Genomic DNA, 24,890 nt, shown 5'->3' with positions numbered 1-24,890 from the left:
GAAACGCCCACTACATCGTTGCCTTCAAGAATCCACGAGATCAATTAGGCATGAGAAATTTATTGTTACAGGCGTTTCCCACTCAATGGCAAGTTTTACAAGACACGTTTCAACGTTTCACAGAACGTCCGTTCGGATACATGGTCTTGGATTTACATCCTGGCAGTTTGGACGATCAAAGGATTCTCAGCCACCTTTTAAAGGACGAAGGATGTATGCGATGTCACAAATTCATCGAGACATCGTGATGAGTCCTTCCCAAGATTCAATCACTGCCGCATCTCTAATGAACGGATTCAAGAAAAGCGCCCAGTTGGTAAACAAAGATTTGCTGTACCGATTGGATGGGTTGTTTTCCTTTTACCACCGTCAGTGGTGGTGTCATCGCCAGATGTTTTACCACTTTAAGTGGTGCCACGGTTGTTTGAACGCTTTGACATTGATCATCGTGGCAGCAGGCATCGTCGTAAGATCCGTCTTGGAAAATAGTCTCCTGATTGCCTGTTTATCCGCCGCTGGAACTGTGATTAAGGGGTGGAACGACTTCAAAAAGTTTTCGTTCAAAATCGACATGTGTCGCTTTGCCTACACCACTTACGACAAAGCTTTGATCGAATTGAGAACCTACGTGCGAGGACTTCCGATGGAGGAGTTTGACGGATTCTTGATCAAGATGCAAACCTTGGATGACACAATCACTGATTTCACGCCCCCTGTATCTGACAAGGGCGTGCAAGAGTACGAACAACGATTTCGCTACGACCACGTCGATAAGAGCGGGAGGACTGACGTATGAGTGGTAGTATTTGTCATGAAGAGCAAACGAACAGCTCGTAGAAAACCAAGGAGACGAAGGAAGATACAAAAGGGGGGATTGTTACCATTGGCAGCTCTCATTCCAGCTTTAGTAGCAGCAGGCAAGGCGGCGGCTCTAGGAGGAATCTCTGGTGCAGCTGGTTACGGTGTGAAAAAAGGTTTGGAAGCTGCTTCGCGTAAACGTCGACGATGAAAAATAAAGACCAAGAAAAGAAGTAAACAGCGAGGTGGAGCACTGGCACGACGTAAACATCGATTGGTAGACAAGATCGCCGAAGGAGCCAGTATGTTCTTATTGGGACCCTCACCTACCTTTGCTACGCTGGCATTGAAATTAGCGGGTCAGGCAGCAAAAGGAATCAGAGACAATGTGAATCACTATAACAAGAGACAACGTGGTGGTGCACTGTTTACTGTTCTCAAGAATGCAGCCAAGATCGGGTACAAGCTCGGAAAGGACAAACGGTATAAGAGAATGGGTGTAAAGGGTGTCACAGGCAGTTACAACAGACGTCCTGCATCTTGGGAAGTATGATTCGATTACGCAGACAACGCCCTTTCTTGGAGGCTATTCTCAAAGAGGCTAATCGGAACAGGAGACAGGAGATGTTAGAACATGCTAATGCAGATCAAATCAACGCCGTGAGCGAAATGGTTCTCAATCTACTACGAAACAGAATTCCCGTTCACCCAATCACTATGGCGAAACCGCATCGCTATAAGACAACGCTACGCGAGGTGGGGAAACGCAGAAACTCAGTCAAGAGGCGAAGAAAACATCTCAAAGAACAAAAAGGTAGCGGATTCTGGCAAGGTTTGAACGGCGTGTTCCAAGCATGTCGATGTTAAACACCCGAGATGCCCACGGTTATCCACTGCAAGGTTACGACTTCGTCCCCAAACCCAAAGACACCTTGAGCGAATTGGTCAAGTTATTACAACAAGCCAACGAAAGAGTGGAACAATTGAAAGACAATGTGCAGTACTGGAAGAGGAGGTACGAAAACCTCAATCAAGATTATTTAGCTTTTACGTTTGAGGACTTGTGTGAAAGGTGTCATACTATCAGAGACACCACAGCACCCGGAGATACTATTACTCTGTGTACGAATTGCAGTCGAGATAAAGACGCAACAGCCCATTTGACGCTCAAACTCGAGAAGAAAGAGACTGAACTCCGTTACTGGCAAGACAGCTACGAAACGCTACTCCAACAACATTTCGAGGATGACAGAAGAAGTCATGATGGTACCCACGAAAGAGTTTGACCAATTGGTTCAGTATTACAAAGGAGAAATCACCGACAATGCCTTGTTGAACAAAGCGGGACGTTTGGTCGCCGAAAGTCACGTGATACTCCACGATAAATCGATTCCAGATTCGATTGCCATCAAGAAAATTAAACCTCTAGCTTGTCAAAGAGGTCGTTTAACCAAACGTATCAGACATATTGGTCCTTTGTCGAGCAATAGTGCTGATGTCGGCGAAGAGGAAGATGAGGAGGAAGGAGCCCTGGATCAAGGAAGAAGCTACACCGTCTACGTCAGGTGTTAAAAAGAGGCCACCCGCTTCTAAAACACCCATTCCTCCGCCTGACTCGGAACTGGGAACGCTCCTAAGAAAAGCTGACATTCTCCTGGGTAAAGACAAGCGCAAAGGCAAGGGCAAACGTAAAAACGAGGCCGAACGTTTAAAACCTACAAGTGGTTGGGAAGACTGGGCCAAAGGAAAGAAACTGAGAAGAAATCTAAAACATGATTATGACTCGTACTAGCAAGACCCGACGTAGTACATGCATCAACACCCGACGACTTATTAAGCAACGCGGGAGTGGTGTCGACATTCAGAAATGGCTGGGCAAGACAGGAATCGAATTTCACTGGCCTGGGTACCAGTACATGGGACCTGGGACCAAATTGGCCAAGAGACTGAAACGAGGCGATCCAGGTATCAATCGTTTGGACAAGATCGCTAAACAACACGATATCGATTACAGTCACGCTAAGAATATGCAAGACAAGTGGAAAGCGGATACAAAGATGATCAAGGCCATCGATAAGTTACCCGGAGGCAAAACAATGACGGAAAGGATTGTGAAGAGAATCATGCAGGCTAAGAAAAAGTTAAAGTTGTAATCAATTTCTCCCTTTGGAGTTCGTGTTATTCTATAAACGTTATAAAGACTCAGACGCGTTGTGTTGATGCTTTGTTTTGTTTTTGTTTTGCTTTGATGCGTTAATGAAGAAAACACTTTTAGTCCGAATTAAATTTTGTTACCTGAAAATGTCCTTAGGTCTATGGCTATCGTTTTACAAAATATGTGGTTTTACCATGGGAGTACAAGCTTTAAGTTAAAGCGATAACATCAATTGTTAAGAGACAATTATTTTGAGTGTTTACGTACGTAAAACGAAAAGTATTTTCAACTTCAATTAACTTTAGTCCCTGTGTGGTTTGATTTTTTTGCTTTCTACAAAAAACAAAGAGGTGCTAATTTTTTTCATGCAAATTCAGCATTTCCAAGTTTCTTGCTTGGAGTTAAACAATGTCATATAAGAGTCAAGCGTCGCGCATCGCATCACTCTGCATCTTTGTATGTGTATAGAGCGCCTTTTTATATAATGGCCATCAAATTTGAAAACGATTACGCCATGCTCTCTCAAGAACGTGCGGAGCATATCAACAAAAGGTACGTGGATTTGGACAAGGAACTCGGAGACTCCAAATTCCTGCGGTCCTTTAATCTCACGTCAACTCTGGCCTTTCTAACGCGGAAAACTTTCCTCGATAGTGACGATTACGAAATCATCGAGGAAGGCTACAAGGTAGGTCATGGGTACTGTTACATGTACGTCTTCAAAATGAAGAAAGTGATCGGAGTCGGTCCGTGGGGTTTTCCTACGAACGAGATTTGCGTGTACTTCTCTTGGAAGGAGGCGTACGGAGATAAATTCCGCATCATTACGGCGTATCCATTCTCCCGTACGTATAACGTCCTCTTGAAGCGGAGAAAGCTAGGTATGCCAGCCTTCTAAAATCCTACATACTTTATGTTCGTAAAAACCAAATTTATTTTGATACAACTTTGCATGTTAGGATGACTTTGAACAATAGGCCTGTATTTTTTAGCTGATGCTTCGATGGTCTAGTGGTTAAGAGGTTGGGCTGTGGTCCCAGAGGTCCTGGTTCGAATCCTGGTTGAGGGAATTAATTTTATTTATTTTTATTTATTTATTTATTTTTTATTTATTTATTTATTTATTTTTATTTATTTATTTATTTTTATTTTTCTTGTAAATAGTTTTACCCCTAGCGAACTGGCGCGTCTTTGGACGGGTCGCTTAGCCCGCGGGACAAGGTTCGATTAGGGAAGGGTCGGGACTTTGTGTTTTTGTACATAGTTTTTGGTAGATAGTTCCCGGCCACAAAGAGTCGAGGTGGCGCCTCGATGATACCCAACCCGGGAGTGTCGATCGGTCCGGGATTTCCTCCACGAGCTGGGGTAACCAACCCTCGGGGAGTGCCCCACTTATCGACACGCTCGGGGTTTAGTGCTCTCCTTAAGAGAGGGGGACTGGGGAAGCCACTGTTTTTAATTCATTCTGATTTCTTTCCTCTGATTGGATACCGGTGATGTCATTGTCCCATGATACTTTGCACCACCCCTATATAGGCTAGACTCGGACCCAAGTCTCTCAGTCTTCATCATGGCCACTTGTCGGACGGACCTCTGTCGTTTAGGACCACAGGACACTGTAAGTATCGATTTTCAAGTTGCATGACATTTTTTGCGTGACCCTGGCGTGATTTGTGTCGCCATGGAAATCCGTGAGACCGATCCCAGTCCTCCGTCGAGGCTGGTGGGCTGTTTTCCAACATGGCCAACTTTCGTGGGCGCCGCCATCTTGACTTCTTAATTCGGCTCCTGATTGGCTGAAATTTGTGGCGGCCATCTTGGATTTGGAAAACAATAGCATCCATTGTTCTCCAAACAAAAGCCTATTGTGTTTCTCGGCTCCTGATTGGTCACCGCTCATATGAGCGTCTATTACTACCTGGGTAAGCTCAGCATGGACTGTTGTTTATTGATTTTCAAGGAAATGAAATGGAATGTGCAGGTTAATATGTTTCGAGGCAAACCCCAGAGCGAGACCACACTTGTGTAAGACTCAAGGGTTTCAGCATCTTTTAAAAGCCTTTGGTGGACTCGCGCATTTTCTTGGTATGTCTATTGCTTTTTTTCTGAAAATTAATATTCTAAAGGACGTTTTACTAATTGTATTTCCAACTACAAAACCAGACTTGGTTACTGAGATTTATACAGAAAATAATCTATGTTCACTTACAGAAACACATTCCATACTGTATTATGTCGTTCAGTCAGCAAAATATTGTTTTTCTTTTACCTCAATCAGTGATTGCGTTTTGGAATTTTGCTCGATCGTTGCCTATTTTATTGCGATTTCACGGTCTGTGGATATTCAAATGTAAAGTAGAACCTTTGTGTGGCTCGTAGTACTTTGCGTGTGAGAACGTTCAGTTCTGAGTAACATAGAACGCGGGTAAGTAGTTTAGATTGAAATTCTTGTTTTTCGACTGTATTCTGCAAGGCGCTTTACAAAGCAGTTAAACATCCTATATTTTTTCTAAACAAAAACACTTAAAATGCTTATCGATGTTTAGTATTTGACAACTTTGACGCATTGTCTATATTTGCGGAAGCGGAGCGTGAAGAAATTATCTCAATACTTTTCTTTCTGTATGTCACGGTTCTATTGCATTTGCCACACAAATTACGAAATGTAGCTATTTTGGTCTTTTCATTCATAGTGTTGTTTTCTACAAAATCGAGCGGTTTATTTTTGCTTTTAAAATAAGACGTAGTTTATAATATAAAGCTGAGCAAACAGAGCTGCTACAAACTGGATTATGCTTGCTGAGTGCTGTGCCACTTCAGTGCTGAATTTATAAAACGTAAGTTTACTTTTACTTAACAATCTGATTTACCCACGTCGTCTCTGTTTGCCTTATTTTCTTTGCACAAATTTTCATACCGACTGAAATTCAAAACTGCTCGTAATTATTAGAATCTAGCCCGACACTGTTTCTATGAGCAGTGCATGTGACTATTCGGTGTTCAAGTTAGGAACCAACACATTTCTGGCGTTAATAAATTTCGCGGTTGTACGATCGGCTAGTCATTGCTTTATATGTTCGCTCCTTGTGGTTATGACTGTTACGCTCTAGTACAATTGAGAACGCGTATCCAACGCTATCGCCGTCTCCTCTCGCTTCAAGGCGTTGAAAATTTGCGAAAATGTCAAGCGCTAAATAATTTTGCAGCTGTTCAAAGCCGTTTTGCGTAGACGAATATTCGCTAGTCCTCCTTCGTCCTCTTCAGTTATTTCGTTGTAAAAATTGTTTACACGGTATCAACATGCAAGAAATGTTGGTGGAAAGATAAGGGAGCCTAGCTTAATCGGCATGAATCTAAATTTTGGAAACCATTTTAACTAGACATCTACGAGGAAGGGTTTTATCCAAGTCAAATTTTTAGTGCCAGCTGACTTTAATTTCAGTCAGGGGGTTTTACTGAGGTAGTTTTAGAAAACACTATCTTTTGCGCAAAATTACAGTCTGCTCGACAAAGTAAATTACTTCGTGAAGATTTTGATAGTGACTGGTTAACGCTATTTAGCCACGCAGTTTAATCCTGTGTTATTTCTCTAAATGATTTAATTTTTTGGTTCGGTGAATTGAATTGAATTGTGTACATTACTTAAAAAGAAAGAAGATGAGAATTATTTGTGAAAGTGTCCACATTGGGTACATCATTTTCTCTGTAATGTACGCGGAAGTTTATTTTTCTTACAGTATATTACCATGAAAATGCGAGAAGATAAGAAATGAAATTCCCTTTTCAAATGCAAGATACTGAAGTCATATTTATGAATTTTCATACATAGAAATAAGAATTTAATGACGTTTTCTTGAGCCTATTTGGGGCAATTCCAGATTTCACTGACGATTTGAGAGAAATAGAGCTAGCAGTTATTACGGTTTGGAATAACGGTTTGATCAAACGGACTGAGAAAATTCATTAGCAAGCCAGAACCAAAACGGAATTGTCCAAAGATTGGTTTTATAGTCGCGAGGTTAATTCGCTTTTCTTCTTCCGCACCAGCTGCAAGGCTGCATAGTTTTTTTAAGAAAAATATCCAATCCCGGCTCGCCGCAATTTGTAAACAGGACGCTGTCTGCGTGGAAAATGAACAGTAGTTGGCTTCAGGGAAGAAACACATAGATACAAAACAATTTGTTCGCACGACAAATTAAAATTCTTTCACTGGTGGTCGACGTCAATGGCACTTGCCCCTAGTTCACGCAGCGCGTTTAATTCTAAATTAAGGTCTTTCGTTCATTAAACTGAATCGAGAATTTCCTGAATACTGAATCCTGAATCCAGCGACGCAGAACCATTAAAAATGAGCGGCGAATCAGTGGAAACCGAAATATTTAAAAGAAAGCGACTTTGAATAGAGTTAACGAAAAGCTCTGCTCCTGGCTCTGCTACTAATCTGAAGCTTTACGTTTATCTTGTATAAATGTTTCATTTTTTGTCATTTGAAGAGCGGCTTCAGTTAAACATAAATGTTTTCATTGGTGTTTTTCCCCTTTTATATTTTAATTTCGGCAAGTTGTGCTTAGTCTCTTTCTTGTGAATGAAGAAAATCAGTTTTGAAAAGAGCCATTATCCACCTCGGCCGAGAAGCAATTCGGTTCTTAGACGAATTTGAGAGCGCAGGCAAACGTTCTGAGTCGGATTTGCGTATTCCCAAGTACTTTATCAGAGCAACAATTAGAGACGAAGGCATTTTGACTTATGCTTGGAGACAGACGGAAGGTTGGCAGTGCTTCATGGCCCAAAGTGATTGTGGGACACATTTGTTCTCCAGAGCCGGTCACCACTTCCCTTCTATATGAATGAATTCCATTTGTCAGCCAATTTGCTCGGCAAATCATTTGGTCACGTGCGTTAATCTTTAAATACATAAAAAATGAAAATTATTGTCAGCCACATTCAAGGAGATTTCTTAAAGCACGTCCTTTATTAAGTTTGATGTTCTCCACGGTTTGCGCAAATCCGCAAATTGTTTATTTTGAAGTTGAACTCTAATTATAATTCTAATTTGAATGTTTGGTATCTGCGAAAAATTAGTTATTGTGCTATACATTGTTTTTGCACAAACTAGATATAGCTTTCAAAGATCACGTTTTCATCAGATCTATATATCGATAAATGCTTGCAGTACTCTAGACTTATGTTAATTTGGACGAACATCTAAGGATAGTTTAACGCCTCTCTCGGTGAGTGGTAAAACGTATTTTCGTGATTCGTAAATGATGTTATTTTTTCTCGTGTAAAGTGAAATGGCTAGTTTTTGTGATTCTTTTTTTCTCGTGGGTCGTGATTTCATTAGTACTGTATAAACCATGATTTTTCAGAGTAATTTTCTGTGAAATAAAAAATAATCCGCTCGGTCCTTCAGCATTAGGCTTCAGTGGAACGCAGTTTTTTTTTGTTTTTTTTTTTGTTTTTTTTCTGCTGCTAGTGGAAAAAAGAAGTGGAGAAGTGATGAAGATGTCGAACAAGGCTGTTCTTTGGACATTAGAGGAGCTCAGTCACGGTATTTTGGCTATGTGTAAAATTACATTTAAATCGACTGAGACCTGAAAATAGTAGTTTACTAAGGTAAAAAAACACCAAGGAGATAATAATAATAAGTCATAGAGGAACAAGGATGGTTGAGGATGGAGAAGATTAACACGGATTACAAACGACGAACTTGAGAAATTTAGGCTAACTTTTTCAAAATACGCATCCTTTAAGTATCAAGATCTCTTTAATTTTGCAAGTTCGGACAAAAATGTCTCCTCTTTTATCGTGATACGTGTAATCCGTGAGGTTTGAAAGGACTTCATTTTCCGTGAAACGTGATCAAGAGCATCCTATCCTACCCTGGTCTCTCTAAGCTGCCGGACGTATACTGACATCACAGCTTGACAGCAAAGTCTTATTGACTTGTTAACGACAGGAATTCTCGACTTTATTCTCCGTACAAGCCTCGTTTTATTGCAGATGTAAACACCGCCAAACTTAAATAATTTAGGAATTTGTGATCTTCCACAAGGCCGCCTTCCGTTTTGCCTTTCTAAACTCATTACCAGAGAAAAATAATTAGCATTTCCAAGCACGCAAAAGAACGCGCCTTGCCTAGACGCTCTCAAAATGAACTCATACTTTGAGTCTATTAAACAGTCTGTAAAGATAAGTTGGAGATATTTGATCTCTATAGTGGGCAAAGCTTCATAAATCTTTGTCGCTTCTTGTTGATAGCATCGATTTAATAAGATTCGCTTGATGTTGTTGGTTGATGTGACTGTCTCCCTCATTTCTATCTTTACTTTGTTCTGTACACAATGCAAGCATTGTAGTGAAACTTACACGGACAATGCATACAGCAGTCGAGCTAATATAGTTGCAATTATGCGTTAACTTAAGGTTTATTCGATGAATGTGCGTGGGGTCGACACTGAATTTTGCCCCGTTGAAACAAAATGTATGCAGGGTATAAAGAGCTGCCAAAAAAACGAGACATTTTTTCCCGATAGAAGACTTACTAATTTAGCTACAGGATTGCTTGAAAGAAAGTCCATTATACATATATGAAGAATTGAAAATAACAGAAAGCAGTTTTTTTGTTGCGACAGAAATGCGACAAAACAGGAACATCAAAGACTCAAATCAAGTTATCAAGCCATGATTAAATTTCCCCAGTTACTGTCAACATCATGTTATCTTGACATGAAAAGAGCAACGTCAGAAAAACTCAGAGTGCTATTTTGTCGATATCGGTAGTCGAACACCTCTTCCATTACTAAGTGGATTAATAGTTTCAAGAAAATGTGCTCTTTCCAAAACACCGTGCAAAAACAACTGATTACAAGTGACCACCGCCCACCTGTGTTTTGCAGATGATTTTCGAGAGAGTGAACTAGTTGTTTGTATTTTATAAAGACTCTGAAAAATCGTTTATCGAAAATTATAGTCCGCTTAGGCCGGAGAATTTGTTTTCTTCGCTGTCACTATTTGTATTTAGAAGATGAGATTTTATTTTTATATTGTGTTTCTCAAAACAAAATCCCATTTGCGGAGGTCTTTTAGCTATAGATAAATTGAAATACTAAAACTAAAATTAAATCTGTTTTCTTTAATATTCAAATGAATGGACTCGTCAGGAAATAAGTGGCAAACAATAATTTTTAATTCACCAGTTAAAATAGAGGCGGGTCCGCGGTGTAAAAGATCATAAATCGTTACTAGTAGTAATCCTTAAAATTTTTTTTTTTTTTCATGTTTTGATTTTCTTCCGTGTTCCCCTCCAGCTATTGTTTAGCTTAAAATCTCATTGATAATCAACAATGCAACGGAATAATTAGGAAACCTCTTTAAGCTGTGAAATTGCCGAAATTCAAAATGAATTCGGCGTCACTACCATGTTGTTTTGACTTCGCAGCAGTGTTCGTTTCTCGCAAAACACGAAACTGAAGAAGCTACGCAACGCTGTTAAGAGTATCACACAGGGAAAATACAACAGAATCAGACAGATTTATTGACTATGGAACCTCGCTTGGCTGAAAAAAAATATATATCTATATATATTCTGTCCATTTGTTTATCTGGTTTTGGGACATTCGATGAACTTGGCTTTTTGAGAAGAAAGAAAACTTATCAACAGATAACCTTTTTAGTTTTACTAAGTAATTAGAGATGTCGATAGAGCATGGAATTTATCTTGCATTTAATCGTTTCTTTAGTCGAGACCTTCCCATAAGCAAATTAACTCGGGAAAACGTTAAGTTTGTACAAGACAATTTCTTTGATCATTCTAGAATTCAATTAAGATCACTTGCTGAGCAAGCCCTCTAGCACTCTTCATGAAATTTCATTCTTCCAAATCTTCCCAAATCTTGCAACTGTAAGTTGATCAAGAAATTAAAGTTCTTTTAAATAAATCGTTATGGGCCTATTTTTGACATAGAACACGAATTGCTTTGTTTTGCATAGAATGAAATAGAGGAAATGAAACAAAATTGGCTGAAAAAACCGACATTTTTCTAATATATAGATATATATATGTAAATCATCTAGATGGCTCTAGTTCATCCGTTGAAATGCGTGCAAGAGTGCTCTACGTGGTGGCTTCTTTTCTCATTTTCAGTTTACATCCCTGGTGTTATGTCTGATGTCTGTAGAAAGATTTCATCTTTGAGGTAGCACACTTAATATTAGCCGAAAATTGGCGTCTCACAAAAGCACTTGTTATCAGTATATCTATAAATGGCATTTCCGTCTTCCCAGCATTTTTATTTATTCCTGGCTTTGACAGAACGATAGAACAAATTAGTTTCTGTTACTGATGTTATCTGCTAGCAGTCATACCACACAATGATATACAACTTCCCTGGAAATTAATAAATAGTTCAAAATTCACTCTGGTAATATTGACGACTTATCGGTATTCATGTATGTGTCTCTGAGAGATTAAAGCCAGAATCAGAATTGTGTTTGTTTACCACAGACTCAAGGGTACCAATGACTAGAAAATACCATTATCCAACGGAAAAAATTATACAGCTAATTTTTAAAACGCCCACGTGAAGCAATTGCAACTTTAATTTTTAAATTCGTAATAAATTCTCGTAACGGCAGATCTGAAGTTGAGTCTTTAAAGAGCAGAATACAAAGTTGGGTCTGAAAATACATCTAGTATTACCCAGAAGAAAGGAACTTCACTCTTACACTACGCATGCCTGACCTAAACGTTTTTTGTTTTTTTAAATAAACCTTTTCTTTGAGAATACCGCTTTTAATGAAGTGCTTTTTATTTTTTTCATTTTCAGCTCAATTAAGAGAGAATATCTCAAAGGCTGTGGATTAAACTTATGATTAGTCTTGACAAGCACTTTTAAGTAGATTCTGTTAACTTTCCGACAGCACTTGGCAAACGGGCGCCTTGTTTGTCGTACAAATCACAACAGACTCCGGTCCAAGGATCTGTGAAACTTCCTGCACTACAAGCCTAGAAAAACTGGGACAGCGTAGAATAACTGCCGCTTAAAGAAATCAACTGGGAAAAGTGCCAGTGTTAGTGTATGCTTTTTCAAAGCTTGCCACGGTAAACTTTCTGTGACCAGCCTCCGATTCAAAAGATGAACAACACTTCCGTACCACAAGTAACCCCAAGCGCCACAGTTACTTCTTTCTCATTCTGGCCAAACTTCCTGTATCCAGTCGCGACGTGTCACATACTAATCGTAGTTGTGGCAATCATTGGAAACCTCTTGGTCTGTTGCGCTATTCTCGTCAACAAGAACCTTCGCAATAATCCAACAAACCTCTTTATTTTCTCGTTGGCGTTCTCCGATCTTCTCACCGTGATTATCGTTGTGCCGTTTGACATTGAGGGACTTTTTCTTCAATGGCATTGGAAGCACGGAGAAATAATGTGCAAGGCCTGGATCACGGTGTACCTCATCACTGTACCCACCTCGATTTTGACCCTTTTGGCCATCAGCGTTGATCGTTACAAGAGTCTCAGTGATCCTCTGAATCGCTTCCGCCGTTCCAGATTCATGACTCGGAAAAGGGCTTTGATTATCAGCCTCGTCATCTGGTTATACAGTTTGCTGTTCGCTTTACTTCCCATCATGGGCTGGCGAACAGAAGAGAGGTTCGTCTACAATAGCGTCTGTTATTTCCCTTTTCCCTTGGAGTACATGACGCTCAGTTCTTCTCTAAATTTTATTTTACCTTTGCTGATAACCTGTGCCATATATATCAAGATTTATCTCATCGCTCGCAAGCAACACAACTTTGGCGGAGCTGAGAGCCGAAAACTACGTTCGACAGAAGAAAAAAAGGTTTATTCCAAAAACGTCCGAGCGGCCAAGACCATCTCCATCTTTGTGGGGGTTTTCTTCTGCTGTTGGGTTCCATACTCCTCGATCAGTATGGTCACCACTCTATGTAAGACGTGTGCAAACCACATTCCGAATGAAGTGCGTATTGTGCTGCTGATGTTTGGTTACCTTAACTCGGCGCTAAACCCGTTCCTTTTCGCGTTCCGCAACAATCGATTTAAGGCTACCTACAATATGGTGTTCAAATCTGTCAAACCCCGACCTAAGGCCAAAAACGACTTCAGCTGCAGACGCTTCCACGCTGACCCAGAACACCCTTGCATCAGATTTTGTCGATCTACACGAATACGAGGTTCGCGCTCACGCGGCGAAATTGAGAAGGGAGAGTTTGTCGGCTAAGATGCAGTCCAAGTTGTGAGGAGTCACATGTTGTGCAGAAACCTCTTCACTGGAACACAGAACGATCAGAACCTACATTGATACGCAGTAACTATAATACTCTAATTAGAACGCACGCCGATTTAACATATGATTTTTGCTTATTTACATGTTACCACCTTTGCTAGGACCATGCAAGTCACTTCGTCAGCAAAATGCACAAAACTGAAATCAGGGTAAGAACAATGTTTATTTGTACCCCCGAGGTACTCCCTGAAAATTGGGGTGGGGGTGTGCGGCCCACTTCCCAAAACCGTTACCGCATTTAAGACCAAAATCTGCGATTTTCCCTACCTTATTTTTAATATAACCTGATTAAAAATTCGATATCCTATTTAAGACCTAACCCTTAAACCCATACCCTGTTTCAAACCTGCCTTAAAATTAGCTCTTCAGTTCAGATGTTAAAGGCATTGTGATGCGTTTGTGTTGATGGTCTTAGCATCCGCTAAAAAACATACCTAATTCAAGTCTAGAGTTCAAGACCATACACTATTGGAAACCAAAATGGTTAATATCGATACCCTTTTTCTTACCAAAATTGCTAAAATACCGTACTCTCTGGAGCCGCACAAACCTATTTAGCCCAAATAGGGGAGTATGCAGTCAACACTGTGTTTGATTTATGCTTGAGCATAAACCGCCTGTAAAATTCATGCTGCCGAGAAGTTACAAAGGCGCCAAATAGTGACTGGTTTTGGATTTGCTGCAATCTATAAAGCAATTTCCAATTGAGTGTCGTAAAACCAAAACCAACCAAAAGAGCGTTTTCGCATGACGTCATGGCAGCCATATTGGTGTTCTACAACAATGAAACGGCGGCCATGTTGGTGTACTAAACCAATCTTGTGGGAGTTCAACTCTTTTCTTATGTGAACACTTTCTTTTGTTCCAATAAATTTGCATGGCTGCTGGTTACGTGAGTGAAAACGCTCTATTGCTAATCAAAACCTAAACATATATATTGCTTTTAAAGAAAGAAGATTTTAAAAACTTCTTTCGATCATCAGAGGCCCTTATTGTACAGCCCGTGTTATTTTGTCTTGTTGGATATGCTCGATCACTTGTCTTGTTCATTTCTGACATCGACTGTTAAACTTGTTTTGTTTTTCACATCCGTATATTTAGAGCTGAACTATTACTTGTATTATTCTTGTAAGCTCGTAGCATTATTGAAGCACAAAATTTCTTCCAAATATAGACCTAAACATTTTCTCTCCGATAATAACATCCCTCACCCCACCCCCAACACAACCTGAAATGTTCCTTGAACAAATTAAATCTATGGATTTATTACGGGAATTTTAAGGGATGTTATATACAAGGTATATATCTAGATGCAGCTGTTATATCAAGAGGGCATCAGTCATTCATTCAAGCATTACGAAATGATATTTTACCAGGTAAGGGGTCGGCAAAAAACATTTGTTAAGGACTAGGCAGCATACATAAAATACGAATATCGCTTTATGTATAAACAGTACTCAGGTAACCTCGTCAAATATAAATGCACAGGATAACGGTTAGACTAGTGACGCCCAACACTCGAAAATACTGTGAAAACACTCGCCTGTCGCCTTGTTCCCACAGCATTTCTCGTTCTCAAAAAACTTTCACTCGTGTTTCTATAACTCGACGGAAACATCATATTTCAAATCTGAAGTCAGATTTTCTCAACTTTTGTTTCTTCTTGTAGATATTTCATTCAAAATCTAATATTGCACTATGCTCAAATGAGCTAGATCATTTTCAACTCTAGATCTTGGTGGGCTTCATACTTTAACTTTTTTCCAAGCTCATTAATTTACGATGTGGAAAAATATTGTTTACCTAATGGAAGAACTGCTGCATTGTAATTGTTTAACTAATAGGTATTAATACTTGCTAAGAGTATAAATGTGTAAATAATATTCATTAATCTGCTGTAGCGACTTAAAATAAAAGTTGATAGTGGAAATACCGTGTCAGCGTTAATTCTGGAATGCAGAAATGTAAATTAGTCAAATAAAAGTTAAAATAGAAACATCAAACAATGTCTGAGAGGCAACGAAGAAGTAAATCATGGGGTAGAGATTCATAAAACCCTTGGTGCTGAAGAATGCCTGGTTTCCTTCGATCGCCGCAAAGACACGACTATCAAAGCGCATGGACTTCTCTCCTTAAATTATGTTTGTCTCCTCATGTGTTCTGTTCGTACAGAAACTCTATTAAGCGGCCACCCCTCATTGGTTCGTTTTGGAAAAGGTGATGATGGAAAATAGTCTGAAATAGAAAGGGACGCCTCATAAAACCATGATTCCATGTTTACCAAGCAGTTAATTAACCCGATGGTAAAAAATATTCAAAATACACCAACCCCTATTAAGCAGCAAACCACTATTAAGCGGTCACCTCCAATTTCCCCGAGGGTGGCCGCTTAATCTATCTATCTATCTATATCTCTTTATGCCATAAGGCACATAAGGCTAAATAGAGTTCTATTTCAAGATGGCGGCTCACGGTCAACTTCAGAAAGATCCGCATAATTAACGGGCCAAAATCACAACATGAACACACACAAGATGCCAGGAACACCACAATAGTAGCATATCGCTAAGCACCAACTGTTACCGTCTTCCGGCTGAAAAACTATCTGTTATCCCTCGAAAATTATACTGAAATCCAACTGTAAACACGCACCTGCAGATGACGTAGTGCGTGCGCAAAACAAGCGCGAGATACGCGATTCTTTTACTTACTAGGGAGGTGACAGGGAAAAATGTAACGGGCATCGTAAAAGTTTTCAAAAAAGATGAATAACTTTAAAAAACGCGTGGTTACCCCTACATTTTATGTTATGAAATGGAAGTGGCATGCCCATTCAACAGATGATTAGTTTCTGGTTGTGCGCAAAACGTGTTTAGACTGTATTTCAACTGAACCCGAGGAAGGCTGTCAGGGACGCTAAGAGCTTTGTTGCAACGATTTTGTTATTAAAAACATATTAAAAATGGTTTTTATGTTACCATTTACCATGCAGTTTTAAGGTCTTTATAAATGTGTTTGCTTTAATGTATGCAAAGGTGAACTCTAAGGAAATCTCTGAGGAAATATTCTTTTCTTCTTTTTTCAGAAAAATGCTAATGTGAGCATTTTTGTTGAGATTCAAGGCTAATTATCTCGAAAAAATGCGTAGCTACCCGCAGTTTTCTTTGTGGATTCCAATAGCCCTTGAAAAGATCTACTTTTCCCGCACGGTCCTAACCTGGCGCAAAAACCTTTGTATTTAGTAGGCACCGTCCTTAATTCACCGAACTTAATTTAGTTTGAACCAAAACACATCGAAAGGTCAGCGGTTTTCAGGAAAGGTCAGGGGCGGGGGAGAACACTCTGCGACGCCTGGCACTTTTTTTGTGTTTGGATCATCCAACAAAAAGTGACGTCACATCCGTGTAAAAAAGCGGGTTGAGCGGCAAAATAAAATTTGACTGCGACATAATCGTTCTCCCTGTAAGTTAAACAGCAATATTTCGCAATCGGCGGGATATTTCTAACGTTTTATTTGGCCATGATAAACAAAATTTTGTCTTCTTCCTCGCCATATCGTTTGTTTGAGAAACAGAACAATTATTTATTCAAAAAGACGCTGTTTTGAAGGCGTGTGTTTTTACGAAATGTCGTCGTTTCTTCGTAGCTGAATTCCACAGGAGTCATCGTTTACGTGGAAATAATGAATTCTAGGTGAGTTGCACTCAATTCAAATATCCTATTCTCTTAGGTAGGCATTACACTGAGAGAAAAGCGCAATGTCAGTTTTCTACCCGTGGGAGAACCTATTTAACAGAAGCCCATTTTTTGAAATTTACCATTGACAAACACTGGAGAGTAATGGAGAGCTGTTAATCGTATCACACTGTAAAGATCCACACACACAACGGGGCGGAACTTTCTTGCCAATCGACACTAACTCAAATTCTTGTTCTTGCTTGTGACTCAAACTGGCATCATAAATTCTGTTACGATTTGTTAAGAACCTTAAACGAGATATCTTAACGTTTCCCTTGGTAATCCCTTAGTAACGGTAAACGCTTCCTTTAACATGTACATAAGCAGGCCGTGAACCCCTTAAATATAAACAAGAGGATATTTTTATGGGCGATTCAGTAATCGGGGCATGTAGTGGGTTTTTTTTTTCAGTTACGATGTAATTTCTTTTTCTTTTTCAACAGTGTTAAATGTCAGTGGCATTATAAAGTTTCAATACACCCCCCCCCCCCCCCGATCCTGTGAGGTCAAGCATGCACCTTAAATTGCTTCGATTCTTTTCAATTGCCTTGTTTACAGACCAAGTTCCCTATCTTTTAATCCCTAGCTATCAAATGTCTTTGCAACTTATTTTGAAAGGTTAGACATTTTGCCCTGTTTTCAGTCTGCTTTCTCTATATAAGCTTACATCAAGACATTTCAGTTCCAGGGAATGAGAGGACCCTAGCAATTCTGACAATTCTCTCTCATAGAGTTCAATTATTTTAATTCATCACGCTTTCAATGTGCGATCTTAACAAACTGTTTGCAAACAGTAATGAAATATCATGCCCCAACACCCAGCCATAAAAGGAAGTCTGGTAACAGGTAATAGCAACAATGACACTACCAGGCTGGTGAATGTTACAAGCTATTATGAACTCATGTCTGACAATGATGAGTGACCATGAAACATGGTGTGGTGAAACTGAACAACCAGACTGCAACTGACATTGCTAGTGTTAGTGTTGTGAAAGTGATTGCTAGCTAGTAGTGTCTGTGAACTTGGACCAGACCAGAAAAGAAGAGGTTCCATACTAGAAGTTGACTGAGAGTAACAAGTTTGTACTCAAAAACTGAAGAAGCTGCCTGATCAGACAGTCTTAAAGCCAGCTTCATCGCAACTTGTCAAGAGTTCCTGGATTGTGTATGTGGGAGGACTCCATGTAATGACATATATTGGGAAGCTCTGCTCAAAAGTTTTCAGGCTTCACATATAACTATTAAAGGGTAAGGGATTTCTGACAAGTTGAATTCAGGTGTATAATGAAAGGGTACGGAAATCTTTCTTTTAGGGATTTCCCTTCTTCTAGTTCTAAAATGTTGTTGATAATCTCTCATTTACTCTCATGAGCCAGAATGAGGGGATTCTGATATCTTGTTCAAAAAGATATTTTAAAACTACTTTCTAAGGGTTTAGAAAAGGGGTACAGTATTAAGGGGTTGGACCTTGAGGTGGAGCTTCCCCATTTAAAACTATGTAGAATACCTCCCCCCCCCACCCCCCCCCCCCTCTCCTTGTGTAAAAAGGATGTTCAAATTGTTTTCTGGAAAAAAGCAAAAAACAAAACAGTGCCAATTTAAGAGATTGTGTGATTATCAATGTAAGTTCCCATTTGTGTTTTGAATTAAAATGGGCCTAACATTATCCACAACAGTATAAAATAACCATACTTTGCAGCTTCAGAGAGAGACTTAAACTGATAAAGAAAACAACTTTTATTTTTGCCCATTCCTTTGTACCTTGTGATATTTTTAGGGAAATTCTCAAAACGTCTCTGCCCAAAGAAAATAAAAAATATAAATGAAAATCACTTCTTTTTATCTTGAAAATGACCTCTGAGACAAAAACGTTCTTTTTATGGCTAGTTATTATCTTACAATGTGTTGTGAAGAAACTGCTTATAGGAAAATAAAAATGTTCAACAAAAAAATGAACAGAAAAAAACAACAACAAACTTTTGCAGAGGAGCGTCTTATAATATTCTTCAACTTACATGTAGGGTAAAAGAATCTGTTTTTACACTTTCACACCAAAGAAAACACCACAGAAATGAGAATTATTGTAAGTTGTGTCTGAGCTGCATATTTTTTGAATGGAAACATTTCCCATAAAATTTCTACATTATATTCGTGCCAGTACAGGTACGACAACATACCAAATATATTTTGGAGAGAGGAGTACTTATAAAATCAATACAAACTGGTGTAGTTTAATTTTCCATTTAATTTTGGTAAACCTCTTACAGAATGCAACTTTTGGTTACTCTGGTTGCACTTCACTGTCAAGGAAGAAATCACACCCAGGTGGCTTTGCATCTTTATTATGATTTCCGTCATCAGTAAAAAAATCACACTTGGACAGGTCTCTTGATCATAAGGGTATTTGCTCATTTACCACCTATAAAAAACAAGATACAATGTATCATTTTTACCTGTGCTGTAAATTTTTCAATTGAAATCAGTTTGTTTTCACTTTTAGAGTGGTTTTTAAAAAGGATCACAAGCACACCACCCACCTCTCAGTCCTTATTCCTACCCTACAACAGTACAGCCAGGATCCCATATCAACCCCCCAACATAAGTGATAACTCACCATAATACTCCTATACTACAATACAATCTTTGTACAGACAGACCTAGATTCAAACATCAGATCTCTGACTTTTTGGTCCACTTCATCTCCACTAGGCCATGAAAGCAACCATTGCAAATGTCCTTATATTTGTTGGTCTAATTTATTGTTGCTCTCAGATTCCCCCTTCCCCTTTGATGAAATTAAATTGGTTTAAAAAAATAAACTGGTTTAAACAAATTAAAGCAGAGGTAGAAATTGAGCCATAAAATTACTATAATTTTAGTATGAGGATATTGAAATATAATTATACTATTAATATCCATATGTTCTATTGTAAAGACAGTGTAACTACTCAAATTGACCTTCATTGTCAGAGACAAAAACCTAAAAACATCTAAACACAGGTCAGTGAGCATATTGCCAGTTTTGCTTTTGCCAACAACCATTCTGCCTCAAAAATATAGAAGATAATGACAATAATAACAGAACCAACGTCTGTCAATTCAATAACCACACCAAATTGCCCTCCAAATTCCTTTCGACATCTTACAGTAAAATTTTGCCAACAGCATAAATTCAACTCAATGCTTTAAAGTGCTTCTATCCTTAAATTTTTACCCCTTGAGTCAGAATTTTCAGGTGTATCACATAGAATTCCACAAAAGATTAAAAATGCTGTTTACCTTTTGCAAATATCTGCATCAGTCCCAAAGATATGTAGGTTTGAAAAATAGAAATATGCAAATGAGGTGACTGATGTTGTCATACACTTGACCCAATATTACATCAGGTTGGTAGGCTTATAGTGAGAACTACAGGAAACACACCTATGGCTATAAAAATTATATACAGCCTGTATTTTCCCATGGCAACTTGCTCTTTTCCAGTCCCCTCTAACCTGATTTCACTAATTCAGTGATTTTCAGCTTGAAAAACATTAAACGAGGCTATGACTTTGACCTTGCATGTTAATATGCTTCCTAGATCGTGCTGATGAGGCACTATTGGTAAATATCAAAATGGAAAGCCAAAGGTGGCCAGGAAAGCCTATAATCATCAGGGAAGGTTGAAACCCAGTATGTTGCCATGGTAACAAAACTGTTATGCTCATATTATGGAGGACATCCACAAATTTCATCATAATAGCACTTTAAAGCACTGTCCCTAGGAGCGCATGGTCCCTTGTATCTGGGATGGATGATCTAAACGGTACGTGGGAGACTCCCAGAATATTGAGGAGAGTTGCTAGAATGATTGTATAATTCTCTATTTGCAGGAACTCATTAGACACTAACACTACTAACATGACTGAGTTTGGAAAATATATATTTTGTTTTTTGGATACATGTATACTGTCACTGGTCATACAAGAGGTACCTTGCTTAACTGAGTTAAGTCTTAATGTGTGTATTTTAAAGGAGAAGGTCACTCCAAAAAACATAAATTTTATGTCAACGCTAATGAAAACCTTACACTGAGGTTAGCCACTCACAGAACTTTCAGCGTCTGAAGTGCAGGTTTTCCTTATGAAGTTCACCTCCAAAGAAGCACCCAGGCCAAGTTTTCATGACTCCATTCTGTCTGACAGATTTTGTCCTGATGGCTTGCGACAAGCCTTTTGACTACCACTCGGGGTTATGGCTGCTCTTGAGACATATTATTTTGAGCTAAACATGCTCTAAACTCCAAAATAATAGCATTGAAGATAGTGAAGAGGATAATCGCTTGGAAAAAAAATAGATTTTGCTGACCTTGTGACAGATGCCAAGTCGGTTGCAGGTTCTTCTCCTTCCCACCAATTTCAAGTTGGACGGAATGAAGTCACATAAACACAGCTTCAGGCTGCCAAGACAGTTGCAAAATGGTGGCCTCTGAAGTCGCTTCTTAATTTCGAGATGAATTTCTTAAGGATAGCAGGCACTTCAGAGGCTGAACCTTTGGTGAGTGGAAATGCTGAATATACACTTGCTATAAGTGAAGACAAAAAGAGTAAGCTTTTTGGAGTGATCTTCTCCTTTAAACTGAAAATATGTGAGCTAAATGCAACAAAATGTATATTAAACTTGGGCCAGTTCAGTATGATTTATTACAAGGTTTAAATCAGCCACAAAAAAATTGTTAGCAACTGATATTACTTTGTGAAGGCTTCTGGAAGGGTTATACTTTTATAAAGCACCTGGCAGCAAGTACTATTTTGGTTTACTAAAGAAAGACTCTTGTTACTGCTTAAGGAAACTGTGTTTGGTACAGTAGGTGTCAAAATATTATGGCTTTGATGACATGATAATAGAGATATCAGCCTTGGTAATTTCAGGGATAGTGGATAACCAATCTCCAAATAATAGAGTTATGGGACTTCACTATCAAAGTGATGCCTGATGCTTATTATAAATTGTGTATATTACTCCTAAAATGTACGATCCAAAATTTTGTTTTGTGGGTGATAGCTCAAATTCATTTTCACCTCTGTGAGATAAAAATATTCTTAAAACAACCAACACTGACAATTTTAAATTACAATGGAACTCTGTTAATCCAGTTGCTGGGCCACAAAAATCTGACCACATTAACAGTGTGGTTAAAGGGGTTCTTTAAATAAGAAAATGACCGACTATCTGCGCCTTTGTTCAAGCCAGAATCAAGTGGCTGTAATAACAAGGTGGCTATGTGAATGGGGTGGCTAGAAGGCAGGGTTCCACTGTAGTGATGAACATATAAGATGATCCTCTCTGAAAACACTTACCCATAAAGATTTTGGAAAGTATAGTTTGTATAATCAGTTAGACAACACACAACTTGGGCTCAGAGCTGACTATAGATATTCCATTTTATATCCACACCCCCTTCCCCCAGCCGCACTCACTACATAAGTCAATATTCACCACCTAACAGAAAAGATAAAAGTGCAGAAATAACTCTTTCATAGCCCCGTCTAAAGCTCATGTCAACAGAGGAAGAGGGAGTGTGGAAATAAAATAGAATGGCCCTACTAGGGACCATTTATATGGTCTTGGGTACCCAAGACAACCCTTCTCCTGAGTTACCCTGGCCAAGCTAACTTTTCATTTATTTCTTTGAAAATTCAACCAACTGTTTACATTTAGGATCATGAACCTGTCTCGCCTGCGAGACAACAGGGGTGGGTGAGTTGTCTAGCCTTGGCTCATGTCACGCCTTGGCACCCTGACAGGCAGGACAACTTTTCTTTATATAAACACTTTGGCTTGGCTAACCACGACAACTCTTCGCATGGCGAGTGTCACATGATGCCTAGATTTAGAATTTAAAGCAGAAATATCAATTTACAAAGAAGAGAAAATTAACTCAGCAAAACCCACTGTGATTGAATGACTGAGGGAAACTCAAACAAAGAGGGATATTGCCCATTTGATTATTCAATAAGGGTTTTGAATAGTCATGCAGGGTCAAATTCAGCCAAATGCATGGGGAAATAAATGGCAAACAATCACTTTAAGATCACACCAAGCTAGAATTCTCAGCCCACCCAAAATGGAGCAACCACAACTGAGCTTTGTGAATTATTTGATGTATGCATATGAGACAGACATTTCTCATTTGTTCTTTACAAGATGGAAGGTAGATGCCATTTAAACATTGATCAAATAATGAACAAAGGTCCCGTTGCTACAGAGTCACATTGTATCCCCACCAGATTAACAGAAGATGAGGTGTTGTAAACAGATCTTTGGAAGAACTAAAAAAGCTGTGAAAACAATCACCAGCAGCCTGTGTTCCCACGGCATCTCTTGTTGAGTCAATTTGATATATAGAACATATCTTTAAAATCTCAAAATAGTCGAATTAACTAATTATGACTACCAAAATCTGCGATTCTCCCTACACTATTTATTAACAGAATAAAAATTCGATAACCTATTTACCACCATGGTAGATGACACAGTTGCCCTAAACATAACTTTTGATGGCCTTTTGTTTATGGTCTTATCAATAACGATGAAAAAGTAGCTTCTTCTAAACAACATTACCCAATTCAAGACTACAGTACAAAACCCATATCCTATTTAAGGCCAAAATGGCCAAAACTGATACCCTATTTATGACCAAAACGACTGAAAAACCATACCTTTTGGGGCCACACATACCCCTATAGTGCATATAAGGGAGTACCCCCCGCCCCGGGTCACAGTAGAAGTGGGTACCTGTCAAAAGCGGAGGTAAAGTTAAGGGCTAAGGAGCTAACCCTATAAACAGGCCAACCCCCCTCTTTTGGAACTGCCCAAAGAAGTTGATCCCCAGGCCAGCATTGCAGTTCAGACAATACAGAGGAATGTAGAATTGACCACTGGATAAAATTTGAATTCTGTTCAGCATACATGTATATTTATGAACAGCTTCACAGTACCCGGGGGGGTACTCCCAGAAAATTTGGTGGGGGAGTGCTTCACCCCTTTGTTGATCTCTTTGGGGAATCTGATATCCCCAAAGCTCGCCTCTAACTCTCAATATTGCTTAATTCTTACAGAGAAAAACCGTATTCAACAAGAGATACGGAAATAGGATACTAACCTTGAGTATACGTTTCAGCATGTCTTTTCCACCACACGCACGTGGATACAAAGCTTCAACTGTGTTCACTTTCAGAAAAAAACGGTTTCTGTTAAATATGTTCCCATTGTACACAGTGCAAACTATGGCCAGCAATACTTCATCCAGGTTGTTGTTAACATTATAGGCTATTGCACTTAGTGTTATCACCGAATCACGAACAATAAGAACCAAAAGTCGGAACAACACCAGTTTTGAATATGTGTAAAATCCGCCATTCGATGACAGAAGACCCTCCGTTATTTTCCTTCAAAACAACACTAAACTGTACTCTTTTGTCAACAGTTTTGCTTCAAAAGTCGAAGAAATGTGCCTTCACGATATTTCTATCCTCCGTATGGAAGGACACGGACCTGATGGTTTGCAAATAGAAGAAAATCTTCCCCAATCGAAACGCCATTTTTTTTGCTTTGTGACACGATCTGCGCGGCACCGTTTAAACCGGATGTGACGTCACTTTTTGTTGGATGATCCAGTACAAAAATTTCAGGAGTCTTCTGCCCCGCCCCTGGGAAAGGTGTATGCATTAGGTTCGGCCAGGAGGGAGACGTGAACACGTCAGATTTGCCAGACCCTATGATCATGGCCATTATGACGTCACTGCGAACGAAGCGCGCAAATGCACAAAATTTTCGAAAATGGCGTCGTCTCCTCTCGCTGATACAACTTTTTGAGGCGGATTTCTTCAATCATTCCAGCTTCA

General features: G+C 39.2%; 1 long non-coding RNA gene and 1 pseudogene across 2 annotated transcripts; one reads left to right on the top strand and one right to left on the bottom strand.

The window, feature by feature from the left end:
• The first annotated feature begins 4,525 nt into the window (after positions 1-4,525).
• Positions 4,526-17,490, top strand: LOC145490243 (adenosine receptor A2a-like; annotated as a pseudogene). The gene is made up of 2 exons (XR_014049680.1): positions 4,526-4,571; positions 11,782-17,490. The product of XR_014049680.1 is annotated as an adenosine receptor A2a-like (transcript).
• Positions 17,491-20,193: 2,703 nt separating this feature from the next.
• On the bottom strand, positions 20,194-24,216 carry LOC145490226 (uncharacterized). The gene is made up of 2 exons (XR_014049678.1): positions 24,149-24,216; positions 20,194-21,568 (listed from the first exon to the last, which is right to left on the bottom strand). It is a non-coding gene; the product is annotated as an uncharacterized LOC145490226 (long non-coding RNA).
• Positions 24,217-24,890: the final 674 nt, after the last annotated feature.

Source organism: Orbicella franksi, chromosome 1 (genome assembly GCF_964199315.1).
Source record: "Orbicella franksi chromosome 1, jaOrbFran1.1, whole genome shotgun sequence".
In the NCBI taxonomy this organism is placed as follows: Eukaryota; Metazoa; Cnidaria; class Anthozoa; order Scleractinia; family Merulinidae; genus Orbicella; species Orbicella franksi.
This window is presented reverse-complemented; position numbering and strand designations above follow the sequence as displayed.